The sequence below is a fragment of the Anabrus simplex genome, chromosome 2 (genome assembly GCF_040414725.1).
Source record: "Anabrus simplex isolate iqAnaSimp1 chromosome 2, ASM4041472v1, whole genome shotgun sequence".
Taxonomy (NCBI): Eukaryota; Metazoa; Arthropoda; class Insecta; order Orthoptera; family Tettigoniidae; genus Anabrus; species Anabrus simplex.
The window spans coordinates 1,150,379,477-1,150,395,261 of NC_090266.1; the positions used below are offsets into that span (position 1 = coordinate 1,150,379,477).

The 15,785-nt window shown below is 38.3% G+C and overlaps 1 protein-coding gene across 2 annotated transcripts in view; it reads right to left on the reverse strand.

The window, feature by feature from the left end:
- Window positions 1–15,785, reverse strand: part of skd (mediator complex subunit skuld) — an 888,725-nt gene that overhangs the window by 66,845 nt on the left and 806,095 nt on the right. The window lies entirely within an intron of this gene.

A 15,785-nucleotide genomic window follows, 5' to 3' on the forward strand; every position in this document is an offset into this window, starting at 1 on the left:
ATCCCAATTGCCGCTACTGGCAATCATGAACCATTCCTCGTGAAAATAAGAATTGAACAAAGAAAAGAACTGTGCGGTAGTGAATGGATCAAACAAACATTTATTCACTGATCTCTAATTCAAACAGGATAATTTTTATTTGTAGTTTGTGTAGTATTTTAACTATCATTATTGTTATTATCATTGCGATAGTAATCATAAGTACAATTGTGGACTGTTTTCAACAACTGAATCCTATTAAAATGAGTACCTATGATCTTTAATTCGTTTCCTATTCTGTTACATGCCATGTTTGCTGATTTCTATAGTTAATCGAGCCTATGCCATACAGATTCTCATGTACCCCCACCAATTCAATTAACATTTCTTCCTTATCGCTAAAAGAAACTACTTCCATTCACACCTCACACAGCCAGATATATGCTAGGGCAGAAAAATGTGCTCCGCGTGAGGAGCGCTGTCACCAGATTCTACGTCACAATGACATCAGCTGACATGAACAGACGTGACATAAGTGCAGTGTGATCACTCTACATTTCATTCAGTGTGGAAAAGCCATAGCACATCTTTCTGGACATGTTCGATTGCGTCACGATATGCGCAAACTCACGTGAAGCGACAGTAGTGTGTTTCCGCCTTAAAGGTCGGTCCAGATTTGTTGCGTATCTTCGTATTGTATTTCCATTGTGTATCATTCCAGTGATATAATGTGTTGCAACGTGACATTGTTTCCTCCCGTATCATCCATGTGTATTCGAATCCACACCCGTATTAAAACAGACAGTGGAGAAATAAATTACTACTACACCTAATCTGAAGATAGCAGCTGCTACTTACATCACCATGTATGTGGATATCACAGCTCTATGCTAGTTGGGAAGAATACAGTGGGGTCCATCCATTGGCAAACTTACATTTTCAGTCAGTCAGTCAGTCAGTCAAATGTACCAAAAATTCACAAAAAGTGCATTTGCCAGATTTTCAGTTGTTTATACATTTGTAAAAAACAGAAACAAACTAATAAAACAAAAAAGTATAGTGTTCAGGCAAAAATCCTGTTTAGGAGTGACTGGCTGTAACACTGCAATCTTTGGCAACTCGAGACACCAGCTGTTCTTTGCAGTGCTGAGAAGCAACAGCACGATGCAACACATGCAAATCATGCAAGTCCATACTGGCACCACTGCACTACATGTCATCTCTTTGGTGAGACTGCAAAAGACCACCAAATGAGCGAACAAGGTGCAGAGTATCACCGTATCAACATTTTGCAATGCAATGACGACATGGGGACCATCCACACTGATACAATACGGAGACATAAAATGGGGATACGCACCAAGTCTGGACCTGCCGTAGGAGTGTATGGCACCTAAAAATGAGGCTTCCTTGGCTAAGGTATGTTAACCCAGACAGAAGAATCCTTGTTCTTCCAGGAGAGATGTTGAGCATAGGATTAACAACAGTAACTGTTAAGAAGCCAGAGGAGCAGCCTTAGATGATGGATAAACATAATGTAATTTGACCTTGTCCATCATCAAAGACCAATAATTTAATATTAACATGAAATATTAGAACAATGCTGCTGTCTGGAAAAATGAAATGGATTGGTTATTGAGAGTGTTTAATACAGACACATTTTGACTGCCTCAATCTACTGTGTCTATCAATGCACAAATAGACAAAAGAGGATACCATTTTCCTGGAATAACTTGATAATAAAAAGCATACAATTCAAAAATAAATGGATTCATCTGGGAGCATGGAAAGCATCCAAAGCATTGAACTGATTGACTGACTGATTATGTTATGGTTGTCATATCTCAATCACCGAGGGTAGAGGAACTGTCAAGGGCCAAATTAAGGTACTGACCAGTATCTGGTGAAAGCAATAGTGAAAAAGAAATTGAGTCAAATGCAGAAAGCAAAGACAATGAATAGAAAGAAGTAGAATGAAAATAAATATAAAGAAGATATGATTGAAAAATGAACATCTGCTTGGGTGATCTGGTTATAATATGGAGTTAGCGACTCTCTCCCAAGTTTCCGACAGCAATAATAAAACCTGAATCCCCACCTGAAGTGCCCAACAACTTCAGGCAAAAGAAGTCTTTTAATACGCGTGATGGCCCCTCAGTGGAGGAAACGACATTGGAAGTCATCATGTTTTGATCCAATGGCACAGGGGACGGAGGAAAATATATTTGATCACATGGTTCCCAACAGCTGTGGAGGCAGGAGGAGTGATGCAAGATGGACAGGCTCTTAATTTGACTCTGAAGTAATTTTGAGTCTGTGGCAGTCTGCTGCAATTACAGTGCTCAATCCTGCACGTGTCATTACACATGTCAAGACCACGATGAGCGGGTCACTCCCTGGCAAGTTATGATTCACTTCAAACACATTTATGCCAGTGGCACTTTTTACTGTTATCTCATTCTACCACTCCTTTTCTTTCTGCTTCAAGTCCAGTTGCGATGGGATAAGGATGATGGGAGTATGTTTCAAATGTGACTGGGTTGTCCTAGGCTGGTCTGCAAACTGACAACAAGTATGTGAGGCCATCTTTCTGACACCTACAATTACTCAGTAATTCAGTCCTGTGTCTGTATCTGGGCAGGCCTATTAAGGACCCGGAACGGAGAAGGCCCTAGTAAAGGTGGATTAAACAACACAAGGTAGAGCGATGTACCAAAAGAACAGCACCAATGAGCTTGCTAGACTGAAGATCGATATTGACTGCATGGTAAAGTTGCAGAGTTTTGATCAGGCTACACCATCATTGGGAAAGGGAAGGTGGATAGAAAGTGCCACCTTCATGGTGTTGGATTCACAGTGAAGAAAGAACTTGTAAATGACCAATTTATTCCCACGGCTGTCAGTCAAGATTTATGACTCTTCATACACCACATCACAGATCCTACGCTTGCAGATAACTTGGTGGTATGGGGAGAAAATGAAATAGAAAGTACAAGAACAAGTTAATGTACGGAATCAGGTGATAGAAGAAAAGTTTCTAATATTTTGGAAGAAGATGGGAAGATAACTGAAGAAACTGGAAAGAGAGAACAACAAGCAAATGGCCTTACCAGAGTGAGAGTAATACAGTGGAAGCAGGAATTTCCAAGGAAATGCAAAAAAAGTTCTGTATTTGACCTATTATGTACCGATACTGACATATGCCGCAGGCACATGGACAACAAAACAAAAGTAATGCTCAGGTGACTGAGATGAATTTCCTTAGAGGCATCGTAGGGATGAGAAATTAAGAAATTAGAAAGAGAATTGGGGTTTCAGAACTACAAGACAGGACAGAAAGAAGAAAGCTGAAATGATACAGACACATGACGTGCATGAGAGAAGACAGAGTTCCAAAGAAGGTATATACAAAGAAACCAACAAGAAATAGACCATAAGGAAGGCCTCAAAGGAGGTGAATGGATACAGAGGAGGAGAGTAGACAGAAGGAAAGATAGAAGAAATATTGGAAGCAGAAAAAGACGGTGAAAGGATAGTCAATGATGAAGGTCCTCAATTCATAAAAGAACCGAGGAGAGAACTGGAAACAGAAACTAAATAATAATAATAATAATAATAATAATAATAATAATAATAATAATAATAATAACAACCCGGTCAGCTTACGTGGGGGTCTGGTTCTGAAATGAGTAGGAGCTAGGCATAACTCTGCGTAAGACACTGGGGTGGGGGGCCTCAACCCCGACACGGCGCGTCCCATATGGCTGATAGGGGAAGCTCCTGTAGATATGCAGGGCAGGTGTGAATAAGGCTTAGCCAAATAAGCACCCGCGGATCAACTGAGGTAAACAGAGAAATGGTCAACGGCCTCGACGGCAGAAGAGGACATATCCCAACGGCAGAGAGGGCGGAAGAACCGAATCAAATCCACTTCGCGTCTGACTTGTAGCAAGCGGCAAGTGGTCAGCATCTGATCACCAGAGGTGCGGCTGTAAATATGCTCCAGGAACTAACAATCCCTGGTTCTACACCACTAGCGAAAGCTAGAAGATTGCTTACAAGCAGACATGACTCGTACAAGTAAAGACAAAATTACCCCAGGTGGACAATCCACCCACTCTAAAGTGGCAACCAAGCATTAGGATTCTGGGGAGCTTGGGCGAATACGAGAGAGCAAGTCGGAGTGCTCTGATAAACTTCCACGAAAGACTCACACTTTCATTGGCACATTCAACATTCAGACACTGATTCAAACAGGAAAACTGCACAATCTCACAACAGAACTTACAAAGCAGAAAATCCAAATTCTGGCCCTACAAGAAACACGCTTCACTGATTCAGAAACGATGGATTACAATAATTATAGGATCTTCAAAAGTGGAACAAACAAGAAAATTGGTAAAGGAGCAGCATTGTTAGGAATGGCCTTCTGTGTAGACAAAAACGTTTTGGATTCAGTAATAGAGGTGAAACCCATCAACAATAGGCTTATGACCTTAAGAATCAGGCATACAAACAAAAAATACACCTTTATTAATGTGCATGCACCAACAAATGGAGACAATAAAAAGGAGCCTGAAAAAACAGAAAGATTCTGGGAAGAACTTGAAACAGAAATGGCCAAAATCCCTAAAAATGATGTGAAAATTCTACTCGGTGATTTCAATGCACAGCTTGGCAGAGAATACAAATACAGGAGGACAGTGGGAGAGTATCCAGCCCACAGATTCACCAATAAAAATGGCACACGCCTCATTGAGTTATGCCAACAAAATAACCTCAAAATTATGTCAACATCACTCCGGAAGAATCCCAAAAAGAAAAAAACTTGGCGATCACCCATCCATCATTTAGGAGAATTTCAGATTGATCATGTGGCAATATCATATGATTACCAAAAGGAAATTCATGATGTGCAAGTGCGCAGAGGTGCTAACATCGATTCGGATCATTATTTAAGCAGAATCAAAATTAAATTCACACCCAAAGGGAAATTCAACAGGAAAACATCGGTGATTCCAAAATTTGATCTGCACAAAATCAAGGACTCCAAAATTTCAGAAGAATGGGAAAAACGACCTGCAGAGAGCTGGGAGAATTTCCAGACTAAAATCATTGAAACGGCGAAGGACCTAATCCCTCTTTGCAAGAAACCAAAACATCCTTGGTGGAATCAAGAATGTGAGACCGCACTAGAAGAAAGGAAAAAGGCATTTCAAAACTACAATTGTAACAAATCAGAAGAAACACAGAAGAAATTCTTCGAAGTTCGCAAGCATGTATCCAAGATTTTAAGACAAAATAAACAGAAATACGTCAATGTCCAACTGAAGTCAATTGAAGACAACTTCAAAAATTACAACACACACGATTTCTACAAGACCTTTGCAAACCAAATTAAAGGATATTCCCCACAGAACCTTTGCTTTCGGAAGCACGATGGTAAACTAGCCTTGACAAATAAGGAAAACTGCCAAGAATTAGCTACATATTTTTCACAGCTTTTAAATTGTCCAGAACCCAAAAAGAGATTCCCGAAAGTACAGCCAGAAATCATACCGGAAAATTCGGCACCACCAACTCAAGAAGAAATTTATTCACATATCAAGAAACTTAAAGACAACAAAGCATCAGGGGAAGACAGAATTGTAGCTGAACTTCTGAAAAATTTAGGCCCAAATTCACTCAGAGAAATTACACAAATAATCCAAAACATTTGGCAAACCGAAAAGCTCCCGGATGACTGGAAGATTGCTCTAATCCATCCACTACATAAAAAAGGCAGCAAGTTAGACGTAAACAATTACAGAGGAATCTCTCTTGTATCAGTCACATACAAAATACTATCAGCCTGTCTCTTGCATAGAACACAACAACAATTAGAACCCAAATTATCAGAATTTCAAGCAGGATTCAGACCAAACAGGTCATGCCCAGAACAAATTTTCAACCTCAAAACCATACTTAAACTACGAGCCCTCAGACAAAAGCCTACAGTATGCACATTTGTAGATTTCAAAAAGGCATATGATTCGATAGACAGACCCTCACTATTCCAAATTCTAGAAGAGAGAGGACTAGATCCCAAAACCCTAGAACTCATAAGACAAACACTAAGGGGCACAAAATCTAAAGTGAAATTTATGGGAGAAATTTCAGAACCCTTCGACATTCAAACAGGTGTGAGACAAGGTGATGGACTCTCTCCTATTCTGTTCAACGTCGTCCTAGACAAGGTTATGGAAGAATGGGAGAAGGAACTCAAGAAACGTGAATCTTGGAAACCGATCCGATTGGGCTTTCCCAAAAACCACCTCTACGTACCATACCTTGCATTTGCGGACGATCTGGCGATTTTAACAGAGGATGAGGAGACTGCCATCAAGCAGCTTGAGATTCTTAAGGAATCTGCAGAAAAAGTGGGACTACAGATTTCATTTGAGAAAACTAAATTCGTCTGTTCAAAGACAGATATCACGAGCCTGAGAACAAAATACGGTAAAATCGACCGGGTCTCGTACTTTAAATACCTCGGAGAATTCATCGAACCGACAGGCCTTGAGAAGATCTCACAGCAAAACCGTCTCCAAAAAGTCAAGAAGGCATTAGGGTTAGTTCAAGACATCTACAACAAAAAATGCATGTCAAGACAGACAAAAATTCGGCATTACAACACAGTCATAAAACCAACAGTCCTTTACGCAAGTGAAACATTGTCACTTAACAGTAAACAAGAATTAGAAGAAATAAAAAAGCAAGAGAGGAAGATCATCAGGAAAATCCTAGGAGCAAGATATACCCAAGATGGTTACAGGCTACAATCAATCAAAACAACAGAAAAAGTTTCAAACATTGAAATTGACATTAAGAAAAGACAAATGAAATTCTTTGGACACCTCACAAGATTACCAGAAAATCGACTGTCAAAAAGAATATTAAATTATGTTAGCTCACTTAAGAATTCAACACCTTGGCTGGACGAACTTCGAAAGGACCTCAAAAACGCAAACATATGTGCAACAGACATTTTAGAAAGAGACACCTTCAGACACAAAGTCAATAAGTGGGAAGTTACATCAGAGCAACCAAAGCAAAAACAGTGTAGACCGAAATGGTCGGAAGAACGTAAACAAGCCTTCTCAGAGAGAATGAAAGCCTATTGGAAGAACAAGAAGAACCCAAAGAAAGCTTGATTGAGTTGTTTGCTTAACGTCTTCCATTATTGGGAGAATACGCTAATAATAATAATAATAATAATAATAATAATAATAATAATAATAATAATAATAATAATAATAATAATAATAATAAGATGATGATGCTACACCACACCCTGGAGATAGTTTCATTACTCTTTATCACTGCAAATGATCTCAACTTTAAAGCAGAAGGAGAAGAAAAAGAAATGAAAAAGAAGAAGAAGAAATATTTCAGCCAGCAGCTGAGCATAGAGATCACCATCACCAGAAGATATCCCACTTTCATGGGTGGCAAATACAGTGATTAGCTCTGGGAAAATCAGATCAGCAAATAAGTACTCTGTAACTGCAATAACAGTTGACGTTGCTTCTCGATCTGCGTTCTGGACATGAACTGTTCATTACCAGTTCTTTGTTCCAAATGCCACACCATTACAAGACTACACAGACGCACTCACGTTCTAAGTTTTTGCACATTCTTGACCATATCATCACCCAGTGGTAATATAAGAAAGACATTCACATTACCAAGACCACAAGAAATACTGATGACTGTTTCACTAACTAAAAAAAACCCTCCCTGATCTGTTGACTCAGAATCTCTTTCCATGGAAGGTCTCCTTCCTATGCATCCTTCAGATCTGGTCAGATGGAAGTTTGGAACTTCCAGATTTTCACGTAAATCCACAGCTCCGGACTTTCAAAGGAGGATCTTTGTGTCAGGCAGGCAAGTAATCATACCAACACAAAAGATGTGGAGTAAGAATGGACAATGCTCCAAAAATTATTACAGTGTCAAATGAGGAAATTACTGGCTCAAAGAAAATTAAGAGGCAAGACAGATTTGAGAAAAACAATGAAGAAATTTTGAGCCTCATTAATGCCAAAAGGGAAACCTATCTATCACTTCTTCAAAACCCATCTTACAACATGAAGAGGGCTCATTTCTAAGATCTTCAAAATGGAAATATCAGACCCATATAAGAGAAACGAAGAGTAACTGGTGAACAAAAACTCAGGAACTTCAAAGAGCCCTTAGAATGTATATGCACAATTAATAGAACTGTATAGACCAACTCACTCTTAAACATTCTTTTGGCAGTGAAGGCTTACCTCTAAAGATGAGCCTTCATGCTCAATCTCCTTTTCTGGGCCCAAAAGGTACCAAAATACCTCTGTCACTAACTTTATGAGGGTGATTGCAGTATGTGTACTATGTTGGTAAACCTTGTTATCTACAGCAGGTAAACTTCTAGCAAGAATTCTTATTAGACACTTCCAAGCTGCCTCCAAGAGGATTCTCACCAAGTCTCAGTTTGGTAACCAATCCTACAGATCTAAGATAAAATTCTAAAAGAATTTAATTGTATAAAGTCCACCTGTTGAATACACATTTGCCATTTGATAAAGGGTCTGTCTGGTACAATGTCATTTGGACATATTAATTGTGTCGTCTCAGATGGCTGAACAGTCCGATTCTGGATGCACAGATTTTACTGCAGTGACAGCACACACTAGTTGTTGCAGCTGATGGTTGTGCAAGAACACCATCCATCTCATTCGCTCATTCTTTCCTGCGGTTTCTCCTCTCAGCTTCTAATCTTCTCCTATCTTGCTCTAGATGTTCCACTCCGTTGTATACAATTCTAAGCCATTTGGTCCTATCCTTGGCTGTAGTTTTCCAGTTGACCTATCAATTTGAAACCTTTTGAGATTACACTTTAGAACATCCTTATCGTTAAAGCTGCCCTCCATGGTTACGCAGGCCATTCTTTAGTTGGGAGTACACGATTTTCTTTAAGAGGAGTGTATCTGGCATGCGGATGAGGCCAGCCAAGGTCTGAACAGGTTTACCATCAACACTCCCAATCACTTGGACTTGCTCCAATTCTCCAACTCTCTTTGTTCTGTAGATGGATGTCATGTTCAACAAAATTATATCTACTTGTGAAAATTTAAATTTATAATTCCATCTTTACAACACTGTAATTGTCTTTATTGAAAAGACTACATTAGACTATATTCGTGATACATGTTTCATCCTCTTATGGGACATCTTCAGTCACACATACAAACATTGAAAATAAGGTGAGGACACGTTCAAACAAGTTAATGAAAGTCTTTAAACCTTGTGACGCAGCGTGTTGGCGTCTTGTCAATCTTGAATCTTAAAATGGTGCAGCATGAACATGATATGAACCATGAAGTCCAATTAAAACACACACATTAAAATGTTGTTATATGCATAGAATTGCCCAATTATAAAACAACATGAGTGGCTATGCGAATAAAATATATGCATATTGTACATAAAATAGTGTGATGATAATGCCACATTAAAACAGCTTCCTTGATTAAATGAAGAAGGTGGAGTTATGTTGATGATGCAAGTTGAACTTGATTGTGTGTTGACAATATGGGTCTAACAAAGAGAGAGAAAAAAAAGAAAAAAAATGAGTGAACTAAAGAAAAATTTCAGTTGAAATGTACTTGCCCGTCCTGCGTCGACCACTCCACTTCAAGTGTTAAAGTTGAATGACATCCCCGAAGGTCGTTAAGGACTGAAAGGACCCGTCCTAGTCAGTCCTTAACGACCTTTTCAATAGACAATTACAGTATTGTAAAGGTGGAATTATAAATTTTATTTTTTACAAGTAGATACTTTGACAATATGGGCTCTAATATGAAATTTATTACGTGCAAAAATGATATCTACACTCAACTCAGGCGACGACATAAGATATTGCCTAGACGGAGGACGTTTTAACCTGGTCAGACGACAACAATGTTATCAGAATAACCAAAATACGGGTAGGTATAGTTATTACATTGCATCACCTGTTTTTAAACCAATGTGTTAAAACAGACAATCTACTGTTTCAAGTATGCATACAATCGTTTTGACTTTACTATAACAAGAAAGTACAACCTGCCCCAAGGACAAATCTTCCAGGACTCAATATTAACAACTGACCCGTACCCCGAAATGCTTTCTTGAGACTTCATGAAGACGAACTTAAACAAATTATGTAGGTGACAAATATTAACCCTCACACCTGAGATGTACTTACCAAGGATAGCTTACTTTGGCAATGAGCAATCTCTACCTGTGTCAAATTATTTGAACAAGAGTGTTGCAGGCAAGAAAAGGTCAAATGACAAGCACACAAGTTTTGCCAAACTCAACTAAGCTCTCCCCTATCCATTAAATCTAATTCGTGTGGACGTATGTTTTATGCAAGAAATGGCCTGGTTAGTCACCTGAGATTTGTATATTAAATATACTGCATGTCAAACATATTCTTAGGCAGGAAAAACTGTATACTCTGACATTAACAGGTAGTGATGACAATTGGTTAACACTAGCCAGAAGAAAAGACGCAGAACTTTTTCGTTTCTGCAGCATAAACTGAATTGGGTGGGTTTTATTAATTTTGTAAAGCTGAATTCTAAAATGAATTTTGTTTTGCTGCATCACATCTGGTTAAATGACAATTGTAAAAAACGTTATTTTGTTGTCACGTAAAATTTTTGATACTTAGTATTGATTGAATTGTGCATGCAGAGTAGGGAGGTACAACATACAAACTGAACAAGTTAGCAAGCAAAGTAAATGATATATAAGTTGAAAGCGTACTCGCATTTACTCTCTTATATTTTAACCGTTTCCCATAGAATTTGTGTGCTTTTGAAGTTCATGAGCACTCTCTGGAGTGGTCTTCATGGACAATCAACCATCATATTTACATTCCAATGTCCCATTGTTCAATGCCGATCTGCACCTTAGAGATCCTGGTGGAACCTTTCACATTGCTCTTCATTTAAAGCTCCTAAAATTTGGAGGGAAGTGGTCCAGATGCAACGTTAAGAAATGAAGCTTTAGGCTGATATTACAACCGAGTTGGCTTAACTTGTCCAACAGGTTTCTTACAATTTGTCACTACTTCATCTAATGCATTCCATGCATCTTCCTCAATTTTGGTAATTATTTCTGTGAAATTTTGTCCATCATTAGTTTACGAATCTGCGTCCATCAAATACTCCTCCTTTGATTTTTGCATCTGATGTGGAAAATTTTGTGCATAAATATTTGAAGCATGGACTATTTTTGTCTAGTGCCTTAACATACTGTTTTATCATTCCCAATTTGATATGCAAGGGTGAAAGTAAAATTTTTTCATAGTCAACGAGACATTCTTGGATCCTGATTGCAGCTATTCCCTTTCAGGCCAATGTACAGTAGCCCAAAGTTTTCCCAGCAGCAATAAAATGACCTTGAAGTAACCGCAAATTTGCCACTCATGCTCATGATATTTAGTTCTGTCAAGCACCAACTTAAATGTCTCGTATGTTTTGGATTACTCTGCAGAGTGCACAGTGGTATGGAAGGCGGAATGATGCTGTTATGAAGCTAAACAGCCTTAGGACTTCTTTCGCAAGAGTCAATAAAAAGGTACCAGTTGCTAGGATTATATTCTTTCTCGCCCAATTGATTCAGAAGATTTTGAACATTCGTACAAAATATAAGTTGATCATCTTGTGTACAATATTTTCAAAATTCTTTCTCACGATTTCTTTACTAGGAAAATGTAACCCTGGATGTCCATATCTTCTTTTCACATAGTCTTGAGCCAAGTAACTCACTCTTTTCTTTGGTTAACTCTACATCCCTTGTCAAGTCATTCAGATCAGATTAAGTACATTTGTATGTTGGTGTGTCATATTGATGTGGCTCAAAATCCATTTCTTTAGCATCCGATTGCTTTCAGTTTCATCACTCAAGTTACCAGGTGGAGTAAGTACTGGTACGTCAGGTCCATAAGGTACAGGTCGAATAGTTGACAAGAGGTTTGGATATATAATTTTGCTTCTGTTTTTCTTATTGTAACTGGCAACGTTGGTCATTAAAAAAAAAAGTTGTCATAATGATTGTTCTGGCCACTGCATTGGTGTGGCAAACAGCATTGCGCTTCGTTTGCCCTCATAACAGTGAAGTCCCTTGACACAGGTACTGCATGAAATATGAACTGGAATGTCATATTATCTTCCTGCTTCTAATTCACCAGCCTCTTTAATAATCCTCAGTTTTTCTGTGGCACTAAAAGAATGCAATCTTTTACCATTCTTATTTGCACGTTTTATGAACTGTTTGCTACCATGGTTACAATCTCACTATATCAGTGGTTCCTAACCTTTCCAGTCTTGTTACCCCTACGATCTGCAGGGAAACTGATTTTACCACCCCTCTCCCCTTTAAAATGTTATTGAACAAAACAACACATTCATACAAATAGCCTTTTTTAATCACAAAATTGCACAAAAATATACGTGATTACAATTTCAAATGTACTTTCTTAATTAATGACAGTTAATGTGAAGGTTGGAATTGTTCTGCAAATTCGAGAAACTACTCGCACAACTATAAGTGGTAGGAAAAGGTATTATCATTCTCAGAGCTCTGTCAACTGTAATAGTATATTCGCCACCTACTTTCCACCAAAATGTACTGAGGTCATAATTTTGAAATTCCACCTTGAAAGTGCTATTTTCGCATAGTTGGGGAAAATCTACTTTGGCTGACACATCTTCGTCTTTAAACATTACATGAGTAGAAAATTGTCTTAATATCCAAGAATTGGACTGACGATTGTCTATGCCCAGGAAATATTATTTCAGTGAGTCTATTGCTGCAGATAAATGGTGAATCACGAAATTTTCAAACGTGATTTTTTTAAAGATTCATCATTTACCAACGGCTCATACAGTTGTGTAAACATCGACATATCACCAACTTGAACTCCACAATGGTAAAGTTTCAATTTATGCAGAAAACTTGCAACTTTATCCTGTACTGTCAAGATATTCATCATATTTCTTTGTATTGAGATATTCAGACTGTTAATTTCCCTGAAAAAAATCAGCAAGATACGCCAGCATTTCGACAAATTTTATATCTTTTATTTTTTAGTACAACTCTATTTGCGCTGTCTGGTTTTCAAGAAACAATCCTATTTCTTCATGGAGCTCATAAACCCTGTTTAAAAATTTCCCTCTCGACAACTAGCATACCTCTGTATGATACAAAAGACCATTAAATTTGGCAACAACTTAATCACACAAAACTTTGAATAATCTGGAATTCATAGCGCTGCCGCGAAAATTATTCACAATTCTTACTACGACACTGAACACGCTTGGTAAATCTGAAGGAAGCGTCTTAACAACCAATGCATAACGGTGCATCAAGCAGGGCAACTTGTTTCACGAGTGCTTGAAATACAGAACAAATCTAATACCCATCTGTACAAACGCCAACTAGCTTTGACCAGTCCAGTCTTTTTCCCCCCTCAATAAACTGTTTTAGAATTTTGAATACGTCTTCACCGTGAGTAATGGTGGGCAAAGACTTGCAGAACAAGTATTCCTCTTTTACACGGTCATCTTTAATGTACTAAGTGAATACCAGTAATTGTGAACATGAAACCACATCGGTTGACTCCTCCAATTGCAGCGCAAATATAGGACTTTCTTTAATTTCAGAAATAACAGTTGGCAAAATATTATTACTCAACTTTAAAATACGACTTTGAACTGTTGTATTGGAGAGTGATATTTGATTAATCTTAGCCACATGTTGCTCACCAATATCGAGCGACAATGCATCACACAAACAAGGTTTGATGAGTTCCTATCCTGCAGTGTGCGGTTTTTCGTTCATAGCAATGAGATAAGCAATTTGATATGAAGCTTCAAGACACGATTCAGTTGCCTTTTGTATATTTTCTGTGGAATCCAATCGTGAAGACCTCAGAACACCCTTTTCTCTTAAAAAAGATCAGTATCTTTACTGTGAACTTTCTCAAAATGTTCTTTTAGTTTGCTTGCTTTCATGCTCTCTGCACAAAGAACTTTATTACATACAACACACTAAGTGTTTTCTTTATTCTTACCAACAAGATTCGTGAAACACTATTGTAGAAATGCTTCTTTATACGAGTGCTTTTTCTGGATGCAGAAGCCATGTCACATAAAACAATCTTTAAACACTGTTATGAAATGAACTGACATAGAAAAATACATGAACTACTTACTGCTGGCTAACGACTTTTATTCTATCGTTCAGTATGTTGCATGAAAATAACCTCTCATGACGCGAAATACAGTAGAAGTCCGTTATAGCGAGAATTCATAACAGCGAAAAATTTACTCGCTATAACGGATTGTCGTTATATCCGATTTTTGTATAAAAGTCGGAAAACCCTTCATTCCACTTTAAAATCGGTATGAAACGGCAATCAGTTTGTTCAAAACTTGAGTTTCCGTAGATGATATCCACACTACGGCTTACTTGTTTGTTATTTTTCGTAATCCGATACTACGTGAAAGTGTATGTTTAATTTCATTCTGAAAAAATATAGTACCGTATATCTCCGAATCCAAGATGAACCCCACTCTTTCCTTCAAAAAATTTAATCAGGCTCAAAAAGAAATTTGTAAAATCATATGAATGCCTTGTCTTACAGTAGGCCTATGCATTTTTAGACGCCGAACATTGAATTTCGTCACGCCGTATTTCTTTATTTTTTGGCAGCTGCACAATTATTTATTTCTGCAGGTTTAAGGACCATTAACTCAACATTGGCATCATAATACAGAAGAGAACTCGTTGAAAATTTTCCGGCAATACCTATTCCATGCGTTTCTACAATACAACGATCCATCGGGAAATTATTCTTGCAGTCTATAAAACTGTTATTTTTACGCAGCGTCAGATATAACTGCCTGCCACTACACGCACGTCTCGCTTGTCGGGTTCGGCCAAATTCAGCGGCTAGCGATGTACTGGCCTAATCGCGAACGTTGAAAGTCAATGGACGAGTTTATTGCGCCACGGTATGGCCATTCCGCCCTTGCGTTATTCGTGCACATACCTCACAATTTCATCTTCGACTTCTTTAAAGCGTCCTTGCTGCGGACCACTGAATGCATTTTTTGTACAGTGCGCATTTTTTAGCTCTTTGTCTTCACGCTAACGCCAAATATTGGCTTCAGTTAGGCCTATGCCGTATTTTCTTGCGGCTGCACAATTATTCTATATTTCCGTGCATTTAATAAACATGAACTTATAATTGGCATCATAATATCGACTAGAACCCGTTGAAAATTTGCCGGCAATACCTTTTCCACGTATCTTTACAATACAACTATCCATCACGAAAATATTCCTGCTGTCTATAAATCTTAATTTTACTAAGCGTCAAGTACAATAGACGCGTTATGACTCTGCCACTGAGTAGCCATGGCTTTTCTAAGAATTCGAAGGGTCGCATGCTTTGATGTCATTCTGCAGATTTGAGAAACACACAGGCTCTGTACAACCGGTTGTCGTGGCTAGCGATGTGTGGTAAAGAGGCGGTCGTTTATTGTCAGCGAGTTCTGTGCGCGTATGAAAAGAAGCAGCGTAGTTACCACGGTAGTTGCCAGTGGTATCCATTAACTTACTGTTAGGCCGCGAATGCAACAACCCTTGAGTTTTCACATGAGATTCTGAGAGAAAAAAAAGTCTTGGATTCAGAGAAATACGGTATCACTCCAGAGATTTCTGTG